This window comes from Neodiprion pinetum, chromosome 7 (genome assembly GCF_021155775.2).
Source record: "Neodiprion pinetum isolate iyNeoPine1 chromosome 7, iyNeoPine1.2, whole genome shotgun sequence".
In the NCBI taxonomy this organism is placed as follows: domain Eukaryota; kingdom Metazoa; phylum Arthropoda; class Insecta; order Hymenoptera; family Diprionidae; genus Neodiprion; species Neodiprion pinetum.
The window spans coordinates 2,296,952-2,311,271 of NC_060238.1; the positions used below are offsets into that span (position 1 = coordinate 2,296,952).

A 14,320-nucleotide genomic window follows, 5' to 3' on the forward strand; every position below is an offset into this window, starting at 1 on the left:
GGAGGATGAGGCAAAAAGGGAGAGACGAGAACGCCCACGATCCCGATGCAATTTTTCACTGGACCTGGTTAAAAAAAAAACTTTTCAACACACACACACACAGACAGATCGGCCTTTCGACCCCCTAACTTCAACCACCGCCAATGAACGACGGACCAAAAACTTTCCCGGCTATCCTCCGCTCCGCGCTCATCATCGCAAATTCTCGTAACGAACCGGCTGAAAAAAAAACCGGATAATAAAATAGGCCGGAGAATATAGGATTTGCTTCATTTTTATTTTCTCGATTTTGTTTGCCGAATTGAACAGGTGTTTGTGTGGAATTGTCGGGTGAACGCGAAGCCGCGGTTCCTTGCGGCTAATCACGTAAAGCAGGCTTTCCTTTCACCCTCCGCCTTCCTGATACTACTTCGTATAGCACACGCGTGTTTGATCTGATAGCCTAATGCACGGCTTCCTATGCGGAAATGTCGACCGGCATTATCCTGCGGTACCTATAGACGGGCGGGAGTACCACGGTGTTGTACTTTTGTCACGAGAGGGAACTGCCCAGAACATACGGGGGTGCAACCCACCACCTTTCCCACCCACCGCTACCTACGTTTTTCAGTTTTCTCTGATATTAAATATTTAATCTCATATATCAGGACACATGCCGCCTTTCGTGTGTGTTGGTATCTCCATCTGTCCGTAGCATAAAACCGAACCTGCATCGTGTCGTATCTACTGGCGTGCACGTGGATTCAAATTACCGTCTAGTTTCTGCTCCGATCAATCGTCGAATCGAATGCAAACAACTTGGTACTCGCTCGAGGCTAAAGTGTTCGTTGCCTCGTCTTGATCGCGTAGATACTAGGTACTAAAAATCTGGGTTCGGCACTCTCGACTGATCCTCCAATATCAATAAACAGCTCGATACTCGCTGATCTTGCTTGAGATTCAATTGTTCGTCTCGTCTTGACCGTATGATCAACGTTGAAGAAGTCATCGTTAATGTTTGGTTCACGCTCTCTGCTAATGGTTTTGATGTCAATTTAACAGTGTGAAACTCATTCTCTCTATTCAATCGTTCGCCTCATCTTGATCATAAGAACACCGAAGACTACGTTTAACTAAGAATCCGGAACTTATAAATTGATTCACGCTCCAAGTTAGTCCGGCCCGAAGTGTGAATGGCGATGTTGAGTGAGAGGCTTTCGTGTTATTCGGAGTAGAAGAGTAGGTGAAAAGAGTCGGTGGGTATGTGGAGCAAGGTGTTTGAATAATTAAACGGCCATCGAATTTATTCAGTCACGCTTTTTCGCAGGCTTATCTATCCGTGCGCAGATATCTCGACGTATATCTCTCTCTCTCTCTCTCTCTCATTCTTTCTCTCTGTCTCGTAATAATATCTATACACGGTATACACCAAGTTGTCGGACAACGGGGCAATTTCAATTTCACGGTGTAATTCCGGCCCGCTGCTGTCCGGTTTGACGTTTGTCAATTACGCGCTTGTCTGTGTAGGTACGATAAAATATATATACAGATATACGTGCGCGTGTTTCGAGTACGCGGGGTGGTGGTTTTTCTTTTTTTATTACAGTTTTATTCTGCTTTTCAACCAACCCCCTTAGAACAGGATTGGCGTTGTCCCACCGGCAGATCTTATCGCTTCCACCTCCGCCAACTCCAGGCTGCAGGTATTACATTTACTTTATTTTCTGACAGCACCTCCTCCACCCTGTTCTTACTTATTGTTACCCAGCGAGAATGCCCGACACCTGCGGCGCGGTGGCGTATTTTGCACCGGTGACGAATAACTCCTCCTACGGAGAAGGAGACCGGAAATGACAGGCTAATTTTCTAAACACGAATTTCCGTACCGTTTACGCAGCGACCTACCGCGTCGTCTGCTGCTCTACTCTACTCGCCATCGTTGTTATCGGTCACGCGTCAGAGTCGTTAGTAAACCAGCAGGCGTCTACCTTTTTCCTCAACTGCCTGTCATCTCCCGAATTATCACAGATGATTTATTCACTCAACCTTCATCTTCCCGTTTTTCTGTTCTCAAGATTTCTCGACTAAACTTTTGACTCCGTCATCCTTAATAAATATCGTAAATTTCGTTAATGCTTGCGAATTACCTGACACTGTCGAAGAAGAATCGGGGAGCTTTAAAATTCGTGACAAGTGAAGGTAAGACAATATGAAACCGAAATGAGAAAACAGAAATCTCGAATCTTGAATCTAGTGGATGTGGACCCGATTGGTAAGACGTAATCGTCATCTCCGGACAATCCATAAGTCTAAAAACCGACGATTTTCTTTCACTGCGGCATGCCGCGTAAGTTTTTATCTACGGAGAAAATCTCTTTGGTACATACATACCGGTAAATAGGTGAACGATGAGGAAAAAAGCCCTATGAAAATAAAAACGAAGAAACGTAAAATAACACAATGTGTTACAAATGTACGCGCAATGTGTTTAATGAAATCGGTTGTTAATAGACTGGAATAGAGTCTAGGGAATGGGGTATAAAATACAATACGGCAATACCGTGGGGATGGTGGAACGGGGCTGGTCGCAAGGCGGGCCGGGGTTTGACGCCTTATCGGATGCCGAGCCAGGACACGCAAGGACACGCGCGACAGTCGAGAGATCTTATCCGAAGATGGAAGGAATTTTATGTCGTATAATGGTCAGCTCCGCTACGCGGGTCTTGTCGTGTCACCGATTATTTTTCCTCGTTTTCATACGTTTCTCTCTTTCTCCATATATCTCATGCCGATGCACGAAACCGCCTTTTAGCCATCCGCAGATCCCGTGTGTCCGATTCGCACGCTAATACACAACCTGCCGTTCGGAATTGGATATTTATTTTCCGACCGTATCACGAACAGGTCTTGAAACTAATTTTTTCAAAACATTTTTGCCCCCGGGATTTTGGAGCTGGAAATCTAGTCGGGGCCCGATTGCACTGAGAGAAATTTTCAGCTCCGGTTACCGCTCAGTCCTTAATTATTTTGATTTTTTACCACAATCGAAAAATATACTTCTAGGTACAAAATGAAAATTAGTTTTTTACCCGATACCGGAAAGTCTAGTATCCGTTACTATTCTTTCTCATTACGATCACTGTTACTATATTTTCTCGCAACTGTTGCGAAAATTTAATGCTTTTTAACTAAAATTTTAAGCCTTGTTTAATTAAAAAAGTAGAGTAAACTGATCAAACTGATTTTGCGTTGCAATAACCAAAAAAGGATCGACGATAGCGCAAAATGGTTAGGCGTACCTCGTTTTCCGTAATACCGACAATATTCAAACAGTTTTTTTTAATGATACCTGTTTTACTCAATTTTTCTAGTACAACTATAACTCTTCTATAACAAATGAAATTTTTCTCAGTGTGGGAAGCTAAGTGGGGAAATCCAGGTAATGCCCAATTATCGAGGTCGAATGATAAAACTTCCGAGTAAAATAACAGTTTCACTCGTTATTCGTACCTTGTACGATTTGCCGTGTTCATTTACCGGATAGATCGATTGATCCTTGTGTTTTCGAAATAACCCCGAGAGATCGTTTCGAAGGGTGGAAACAAACGTTGGTAAAAAAAGAAATAGAAACGATAAAGGTAGAGTAAAAAAGAATTTCAAAAAAAAAACAAGAAAAAATAGCTAAAAGGAAAAGGAAAAGGCACCCAATTAAAACAGCCGCGCAATTTAGCGACGTAATCTTGACGACAAACGTAGGAGTAACGTGTAGTATTATATAGCTATACGTTGGGGGTGGGGGGTATAAACGTGCGGGATGCAGGGTAACTCGAGAGGCAATCTCCTCTCCTCTGCACATACGTGGGGTGGTGCAGTGGGTATAACGTCCGCCGGCTGCTTCTGTGCCTCCTCCTCCTCCTCCTCCTCCTCCTCCTCCTCCTCCTCCTCCTCCTCCTTCTTCCTCCTCTCTCCTCTCCTCGCTCCTCGTCTCTTCTCGTCGTTTTTCTTTTAATTTTTTTTTTTCTCTCTCTCTCTCCTTTCTTTGTTTCTCCGTGGATTTTTTTAATCCCGGAAGATTGTGCCGAGCGAGGGCCATTTAGCGAACACCGGTAGGCAGTAGGTACCTGGCTGGCTGGATGGCTGGCTGACTGGCTGCATGCCTGCCTTCCCACTTTGCTACTCGGGCGGTTAAAGTCGGCCCCCATATCTCTGCCTCCTAGCCAACAGCGGAGACGAGGAGTTGCCCGGAATCCCTTTTCGCGTACCGCCTGACACGCGCTTTAGCCCTGGCTGTGTCTGGCATAACGCACGAGCTACTCGGTTGCATGCATGTGAGACGCGGGGCTCGACGTTTTCTCTCTTATTGTGAGAACGCAACCTGCAGGGACACAACAAGTTAAGAGAAAAATTCCGGGGCAAACTTCACTCGGGACGACGTAGTCGGTGCTGCAATTTTGCCTCGCCGAAATCACACGTACAAACTCCCTTGGATTATGGATAGGGTACCTGAGACAGTACCGGAAGAAAATGCGGTTCACTTGACCCCCTTTTTCCCCCGTCCCCTTTGCCTTTCGACGAAGCACTCTCCATGTTTACCCTCTTCAAGAAAAAATACTTCACTTCAACCCTCTTCGCGAATGCGTTAATGATTATTCTCCTCGTTTTCTTTTACACACATGCAAGTTAAACTTTGTCTCATTCAAGAATCGTCGAACGGTAGCTGATAATATTCATAGAAAACAGATCTCGTTGTTTGTCATTTTAATTCTTGGCTTTCACGAAATCAGTCAAATCTTTCGATGATAAAACGAGGATAACCGTTCACAGATATACATATTTTCCACGCACGTGATGTTGGGGGGGGAAAATACGAGAAAAAACAGGCGAGGGATAAAATGGAAAGGGGGCTCGGGTGGAATAGTAGCGAGGTAATAAATTCGCTGCATTAAAAAAAGAAGCCAGTGAAAAGGTAGAAAAAAATAAAGAAAGAGAGAGAAAATGAAGAAAAAAAAAAATAAAAAAATCGAGCCGCTCTTATTCTGTACAAAAGACACGCGTGCTCGATGCATTGTGCATTGCGGAGGGACGCAAAGGAACCACATATGAGCACACATCGTACGAAGAGTAAAACCGTGGAACCGCAGGGTTCTCAACCTTTCTAGAATTTCTCGATTACGTCGCGAAGATAAGAGAGAGAGGGAAAAAAAAATCTTGATTTTCAAAAACCGCGTATCACAGAGAATAGAAAGAAAGATCAAGGCAACATTAACGGAGAAAGGAAAATGCGGAATTAGGTAGACGCGAAGAGTAGCTTACGGACGTTAGACGAATAACCCAGACCACTAATACACCTGCGATAACAAGAGGCTGAACTTTCCGGCCCGAGGCTCTCAGACAAAGACCAGTTAGCGATATTTTTCTTTAAGGCTGAGGATACGCAGTAGTCGAAAGGGTTCGTTGGTTGGGAAGTTTCTCGGATACGCGATGCATCGTGAAATGATTTTTTTTTTTTTGTTTTTTGTTGTTTTTCGCTTTTCTTTCAATTCTTCTACCTCCTTCTCCATCTTCTTCTTTTACCCCCAACTCTCCTGGGCCTCCACCCACCTTCGCGGCACCGCGATGAAAGGAAATATTGTATACGCGTACCTAAGGAAAGGAAGGTAATTCTGCACATTTATAGTTTTCGTTGTTTGTATAGGTGGAGGCGACACATGCGCACACGTATACGAAACGCCTCGACTTCCGTTCGCAAAGAAAATAAGTCGACGCGTTTCTACATACTTCTTCTACCGCCGCTGTTACATGTACGTATATTACGTATACACGGAAACTCGGCACGTCAGTCACTTACAACGTAGATGTAGAAGAATCTGGTCGCGTAAGCGTGGAGGTGTATATATATACGAGTATAACCAGAATCTCGAGAATTTCTCGCCAGCTCCTTAATTAAAAACTCAGTGCACGGCACAATGGAGTGGCAACTCTTTGGGTACCGCTGCAACGCTGACTGGTGCACCAACCTCCTTCTCTCCGGATTGAGCCTCGGCTAGTATAACCGCCTACCATGCCTGCCTGCCGACCTACCCCGACCGGAAACCCTGTGCCACAGAAATTTCCCTTTACTTATAAACCAGCCCGCTTTACCCCAGGGTGAATCATTCCCTACCCTAATTAAACGTGAATTAATCATTACGGATGCAGCTCGCTCTTCGGAGCAGGCCGACGACTCTTCGCGGCGATAATCGTTCTTCTATTTATTTTTATTTCGTCCAGGTATTCGAGATTCGTGAACAAAACTTGACGATATTCATTTGTCGATGTGGGGGCGACAAGTTCTAAGCAAGCGGGGTTTTCTCAATTCTGGCAAATGTGGCTTTGGTCGTTATTCTTTTAACGGACGTATAACCGTAATATGTATTACGTACGGATAGATTAACGAAGAAGAGATGAATCGTTTAAAACGTGCGTAAGAAACATTCGAATAGGGTGTGTATAAGCGGGTATAAAAATCAGAATGACCGGGATTCGGAGCGTAAGAATATCGAAAATCGAAAACAAAGAAAGATCAAACTGTCGAAATTTCATCGAGCCAAAAATTCGCAGACCTGAAAATCTTCGATCGCTCAGAATTTCGATGTTTCAGATTTTTAATTTTCTCATTTTCGCACACTCGGAACTTTGTCAAAGTTTGTTTCATTCGCGTAGTTTGTCAAATTCGAAATTTCAACCCCGCCCCTGTAAAATGAGTTCTAACACGAAAAAGTGGTAGAAAAAAAAAAAAAAAAAAAAACAATCTATATTTGTATAATTTTTTCTGTTATTGGTCAAATATTAAAATCAACAGCAAAAAAAACTTGAGCCAGCCAAGTCAAAATTGAAATTCAAACAGACAAAGAAAAAGGGGATTCGACGTCGAGACGTTGAGGAAAACGCCGAAATAACATTCGTACGAAGTGGACAGCGGGGAGAGAGAGAGATAGAGGTTAAAGCGGAAGTGGAAATGAAAATGGGGTTTGACGGATCGCGCATTACAAATAGGCGGTGCGTTACGTCCGCGTTTAAACGGCGCACCCTGAGCTCAGCGACGCTGCAACGGGGTAAGCAGAGCTTACAAGGTACCCAACCCCACACGGCCGACGATCAGCATCGGCGCATGCAGCGAGTAGCGAGTAGCGAGTAGCGGTTGCACACAGAGAAAGGCAGACACACGGATTGGCAAGCGGCGGAGGTTGCGCCGCTCGGGGTAAACGGCAGTCACTTAATTAAAAATTACTTAATTACGTTCTTGGCACTAATTAGTGGGCGTTTGGTACCCTCTTGCCCGGCTAGGCAGACTGCTAGGCATCAACCCTCGCCTCCCACCCTTCCCAACCCCTTTTGCGCCATTTTTATCGCTCCCATACGCGAGGCTCGCGATGTTCCAGAGGCTACTTTCAATCGACCTGCGATCGATCGCGATCTATCGATACTTGCCTGCTTTTATTCACCGGCTCTCCCTAAGTTTCATCCGATTTGCACCGGATTCACGCTGTTGGCACGATCGTTGAACGTCCGATAATTCGTTCTTGCGAACTTGAACCCTGCTTTCGGACCATTTGATCTAATCTCAGAATTATTTTAAATCATATCAATACCGATTGTGAACTGATTGTGATTGTGGTTTTTTCGAAAGATTTGAAACAGGTTTTAAGCGATTGAATGTTGATCGACGATTCAAATTCACCCTGTGCTGTATGTATTATATTATGATGCGATTTTAAACGATTGTTAAAACGCGAGATTTTCCTCAGTTTTAGGAAATTACGATCCATCTCGAACGATTTCATATTATCATTCTCCATTATGTCGTCTTCCGATTACGAAGCTTATGAAACTATTTCGCGTCAAGAAAGTACCGACTGAAATATTTTCATATCGTGTTGTAAAATGACTCGATTAATTTCATTGCTAATCCCTTGAACTCGAATGATCAAAACTAAACTTTTTCTGTCACAAAGAAATCGTGTAAAATATATGTTAGTCGCACATCGATTCGTCTTCCTGCGGTAAACCTTCCTACCGATTTAAGAAAAAGAAAAATTGCGGTAGTACTGATAATAATATCTAGGATAAAGAGAATAAGACAAGGTTCAGGACGCGGGGGGTAAATACAGGTTTCGTCGCGGGGGTTGTGTTTCGGGTTGGTCGGATATCGGCGGCGGTGCAGCGAACGGAGTGCAGAGGCTGCAGACAATGCGAAGCGTGGCCGCGGGGCTATCATCTGTAGGAATAACGCGAGCCGTCGACGTCGTTGTCTGAAGGAAGGGATGAAGGGATGAAAGGGGATGAAGGGAGGAGGCCGAAGCGACCTGTGTGCGTGGCGCGTATCTGCGGCTAAATACAGGCAAGAGATATACAGAGAGAAAAGGGAAGGAGAAAGAAAAAGAGGGAAAGGGAGGGAAAGCGGGGGGAGAGGGGGTGGCTTTACAGGGGGATGTAAGCATCGCCACTGCAAGGCTAATCCTGGGCTATGAGCCGCTACTTGCAGGCTAATATATACGGCGCAAAGCGTGCGGTACAGTCCCTGCCCCAAATATTATCCCACGGTACTTGTCGCAGTTTGGACAGGGTGGAAATTGATTTAGTTTTTTTATTTTCGATTTCTTTTTAATTTCGTTAGTGAGCGATCACCGTAGATCGAGAATCTATCGAATTTCCAGACTAATAATAAAATCTAACAAACATTTGGCCAGATCTGTAGAAAATATTTCAGTATAAGATTATGCCGAATTTTTAAAAATCCTTAGTCCAATTCAAAATTTCATCATTTTCCCGAATATTACGATTATTTGATGTCACTTTTGATTTTTTTCTTCTTCAACCGTTTCTCCATCTTTCGCGCAATGGGACCATATCTTAGAAAGTGTTGAAAAAAAAAAAAAACCAATTCTCATCAATTCTGATATTTAGTAGATTTCTCTGATTTACATATATTTTTACCACTAAATTTGCTCGTCGTAATATCCGTGAATATTTTCAACAAATTACATTTTCGAAGTAAATCCTCGACGTTTACGGCAACAAATCGAAAAACAATAAACAAATAAATCTCTATCGGCGTGCGAAGAGAGGGAGAAAAAGATGAAAAACAAACGGAGATCAGGCACGTGAGGACGAAAGGTCCATATGGAAGCGGCGGTAGGAAATGACGCGAATCGTGAGAGCGATAGAGACGGACGGAGAGAACTCTGAAGAAAAAGTGAGAAAAAGGAGTGAGTGGAGAGCGAGAGAGAGAGAGAGAGAGAGAGAGAGAGAGAGAGAGAGAGAGAGAGAGAGAGGGGAGGGGGGAGAGAAAGGGTATGCATGCGACGAGCATACCTGCGTAGAGAAGGCCCCGCATCGGTGGCGATCAGGAAAGAGCGATGGGGTAGAAGGGGGCGGTGGTCTGAGGGGGTGTAAGGGGGCGCGGGGTGAAGAGAGAGAGAAGAGAAGCGAGAGACCCGGGCAACCAACGCTGCGAAAAATGTGAAATGATAATGCTTTACTGTCCCGCCCTAATCGGCTTTGTATCCGTCGATGGTGCCGCGAGTCGGGGGCGGCGCCCCCACTTTTCCACCCCTCCCGACTTCACGGAGGATTTAATTTGCCGCCACCGGTGTATAAGCGTGGATACATGCATACATAATAACGTAATACATACACGTACGTGCGTATGTGCATACGTAGGGAAAAACAGAGGTGAAAATAGGGATGATGGAGGATGGGGGGTGGGGGGGAGGGAAGTAAAAAAAAAAAAAATATCAGAAACGGGATAAAGGAAGAAAGACGAAGAACGAAAAGAGGGCGGGGACGGGGAAGTAAAAATAAAAGAAAGAGAAGAGGAGAAAGGATGAAATTAAAAATAATACATGTATATGTATACGTTACATACGAAACGTGGGTACGGGGAGGATGATTAAAAAAAAAAGCAACAAGGAGAGAACGGTGAAAAACAGTTTATCAAAAAAGTTTATAACCTACCCGTCATCCAGCATCCTGGAACCAACATCTCAGTATTAAACCTTATATATTACCAACGCGCACCGTGTATTATACGCATATATGTGAACGTTGGTATTTTATTGACCAGGCACGCTAAACTATCTCGAATTTACCGCGATGAGAATATTACACGTGATATTTTTATTTAGATATCTGAGGGGTGGGGAGAAAGTCGAGCATGTTTTTTTTTCTCTTTTTTTTCTCTCTTCTTTCAATCATTGTGAGAAAAGAAAAAATACCAACCGGCAGCTTTGGATATTAAAACATAACTTTTCTAGTAATTTTTCCACTTTTCAAAAACAAAAGAATAACCAACCACTCGATATCGAGTGAACGTAAATTCATATTACTTTCCAGACTTAGGAATAGGCTTTTTCATTATTATTATTATTAACCATTTTCAAATATAAATTGTCAACGTCTTGTTACATTCGGTCATTTTACACTATAATTGAACAGTGACTTACGGTTTCTGTGGTCACTGTTGGCCAATTTTTATTTCAACGTGGTAACACTTACAATCCAGAAAATTTTCTACGACTGCAGAAACACGTCCATCGTAGATTATCGTGAAACTGAGTAGATTATAAAAAAAAAAAAAAACGTTCAAACACAGTTCAAACGTGGACAACAACGTACACAAGGTTAGAAAAAAAATGTCCCAGCAGGTCGAATAAAGTTTTTTCATTGATTTAACCATTACTTAAATGCATTACTAAGTGATAAAAAAAAAAACAAAAGTACAAATTACAAAATTTTGTCTCATTTTTACGAACATAAATATGACAAATAACATAAATTATATAGAAAACCCGCCGGGACGTTATGTTTAGTTAAATTATTTCCAACAGTGCGTACGTGTACATATATTTTTGTATGATATAAAATTCCGCAGAGCATTTCGCCGGTTGAAATTCCGTGACATTTCGATATCGCCAGGGGAGTTTGAATTTTTATAAATCTCTGCCGTGTGCAGAGACGTCATCGAGTGACGGAAGTTCGCGTTCGGACGGTGAAAAAAAAAAAAAAAAAGTGGGGGGTTAAAAATTTGGCAGTGGGAAAATTAGTGCGCCTCGGTCAATCCGTCGCTCGGGGGATGCGAACGAGACCTCCTGAATATTGGAGGAAGCTCGCGGAGCGCCACGGACACGTTTTCGATTTTGCGACCTCTCTCGCGGTGTCAAGTCAAAATTGAGGATGCCCGGCTCTCCCGCCTACCTGGACAACCTCTCCGCGTCGACGTTGCCGGGCGGGAAGTGGAGGAGAGGCGAGAAGGGGAGAGGAGAAGGGAGGAAAGGGTGGCACTGGCCATCCCGAATTGATTTCGTTTTGAAACCATCCCTCTTTCGCCCTCCTCCTCCTCCTCCTCCATCACCCTTCGCGTCCGATTCCTCTCTCTTCCTATTTCATCCGCGTTCTCGAAGCGAGTTTCCACCCCTCCGGCCGACTCGCTGTTGCCGCTGCAGACGCGCCGCGCGGGAAAATGCAGAATGGCAAAGTGCATTCGTTTACGTATATGATGGGTATTATGGTGCGCGCACACACAGACATACGCACACGTACAGGTGAATAAAGTGAAACGTGCATATTTTTTATCCGACACGTGAAATTATGCAGGTTGAAAGAGAGAGACAGAGAGAGAAAGAGAGAGAGAGAGAGAGACGACAACTCACACATGTATAAACGACGAATCTAACGGGAAACGCGATATACGCGGAATTAAATTTTCAAGCTTATCAGAACCGTTTCTACCATTCATTCAAACTGCTGGTTCCTTTTTTTATTCCTTCTTGCTTTTCATGCACTTGATCGTGATATACGCACACGGACGAGAGTGCAGGACGTAGTTTTTACCCTCGCAAACTCAAGACTTGTTAGGTATCTACGATCTGTGATGAACTTCTTTTTCATCTCTTTTTGTCGCCTGCTTAGAATCAGTCTTCTCTTATATTCCAGTATGGATTTTCAATTGAATATTTCATCACCTTGTTTACGAACAATCGAAAAGTTTCACTTGCTCGCTAACCCTGTTTTTCAATTTTTATTCCTTTTTCTTATTGTTGTTGTTGTTTTTTTTTTCTCGAGAAAGTAGAAAAAACCAGGAAAAAATCAATCCCTTGGACCTACAAAATTTATTATAAATCAAAAAACGATGTGTAATCTTTTTGATCTTCCGTCATTTAAATTGATGTACAAACTATTGTTGAATCGATTATTTTAAAACATATCAGCTGTGTGATTGAACACGGTGAAAAGGAGACGAAAAGAGTTAATCACAGATATGCAATTCAATGCCTGGTCGTGTCAGCGTCGTTTTAGTGACAAAAACGTCGATCCAGAGCTTCAAAGACTGTCGCGTGCCAGCAACGTAGAAATTTCTCTATCTACCCGCGAATTCTTCTCTCTATTTCGTTTCACGTTTCGTTTCACAATGAAAGAAACGAGAAACAAAGAAGCAAAACCGGAATTCATTTTTCATATCTTTATTAAACTCAATAATTTTTTGTCAAAAATATCTCGTTTCAGATTCGGAGAATTCATTCACTCTAAATTTCGAAAATATTGTGTAAAATTTTTCTGACTGCGAGGTGAAAGATTTACAGACGCATTATTGATCCCCGAATATAAATTTGTTGTTAGAGTCGAGGATCGTTTCGCGCAACGTACGGTGTTTCAATTTTTTTATTTCATTTCACTCTGTCGTATCGTATGCAAATCGCCCATATGCCAAGGAAGAACGATACCTAGCAGACACAATGCAGGGTAAAAAAGCAATCGGTTTAAGCATGCGGGCGTCGAAGTAGGAACATCGCGTGCTTATTACGTTCCGCATTACACTTCAGAGTGAACAGCAATATCTTACGTGTGGAATAAATACGGGCCACAATTAGGCCGCGATAAATCGAACGAAACTAAACGAAACGAAACGGTCGCGTCGCAAGAGAAATAAAACAAGACTCACCCGTCCGAATTTTGAAGAGATTTTTCAAGTCCGGAACTGCTTTCAAAAGATTTTCTCGAGACGTCTGGAACAGAAAGTGAGATACAAATATTAGAGAAATAGAATCGAGTTGGGAGACTAATTAGAAATTGACATGATTTTAACAGAGTTTAGAGAGAAATTTGAAATTTGATGGTCCTTCCGTGAAATTGATTCCAACAAAATTTTCATTCGTCCGAACTGGTCGGTTTAAAAAATATTTTTACAGGAAACAAAACATTATTGTCAGCTTTGATCTGAAAAAAATGTATTTTAAAGGCTTAAGCCATGAATTTGGAACGCTTTCTTTACACTGACAGCTTTCCAAATCAAAGCTCTCCAGTTTTCATGAGTTTAACATTTTTAATCTCAATGTAACGATCAATTTCCCAGAACTATGTGAAATATTGAAAGTCAGAAATATCATAAAATGCAATTAAGCCGTGTTAAAGTAAAACCTTATACTTATATTAACCACCTGCAACACCTTAAAAGTAATTCTGAAACTATAAAACAGTGTTTTATTTTCTCAGTGTTTCACCGATCGCTGTCGTCAAAATTATTTTTTTCAAAGGGCAACGCCATTGTACAATCAAAATGAGACCGCGTTTATCACCATTTTATTTTTTATTTTTTGTTTGAATGTAACAAAAGGTAACAAGACAATAATATTTAAGGAAGTTATTATAGGTATACATTCAAGCATAATACAAAAAATTGTTATCAATGTCAACAACTATTAAAAAATGGCAACCAGATCGGATTAAGTGATGATTTTTTTTTTCAGATCCAAATTTTCATCAGTATTTAACATTTGTTGATACTAATTTTTTATATTATACATACATATATACCTAACAACTTCCTTAGATATCATCATCTCATGAGCTTTCCTTCCATCCAAAATAAAAAAAGAATAAAATGAAAATGACGGTGCTCTTTTTAGGGTCTTTAAAACACCTGTCACTCCTTAATAAGTAGAAAAAGGATCGGAAGTAAGACAAGCAGAACGGCTATCTCTTAGATATAGAAAGTTCGAACCACCGATTCTGTAATAACGATGTTAGCGAACATCGCGGCCCGCAATCTTCGGGCCAACGATGAGCTTTGAGAGCCGGGCGAGAACAGTTGTCTAGTAAATCCTATTCACGATTACGCCATGGGTAATGGCTTGACGGCGGCGGGCCGAAACGGAGGGTGCGCGTCTCGTCGACCCCGGCACGTTTCCCCCAAACCCTAACCTACTGCCCCACTGTCGTAGCATAGGAGATTCGCGTCCCCAAAGTTTTACTACTTCACCGTATAATGTATCCTGCGGCGCAGTACGGCCGTCCGATTCACCCC

General features: G+C 42.5%; 2 protein-coding genes across 5 annotated transcripts in view; one reads left to right on the plus strand and one right to left on the minus strand.

Moving 5' to 3' along the window:
- LOC124223029 (uncharacterized) overlaps positions 1-14,320 on the minus strand; it is a 291,603-nt gene that overhangs the window by 169,658 nt on the left and 107,625 nt on the right. The window contains exon 4 of the mRNA XM_046634639.2: positions 12,959-13,022. The gene's annotated coding sequence lies outside the window, so the exon portion shown is untranslated. The remainder of the gene's footprint in view (positions 1-12,958; positions 13,023-14,320) is intronic.
- Positions 1-14,320, plus strand: part of LOC124223020 (homeobox protein prospero) — a 34,725-nt gene that overhangs the window by 6,465 nt on the left and 13,940 nt on the right. The window lies entirely within an intron of this gene.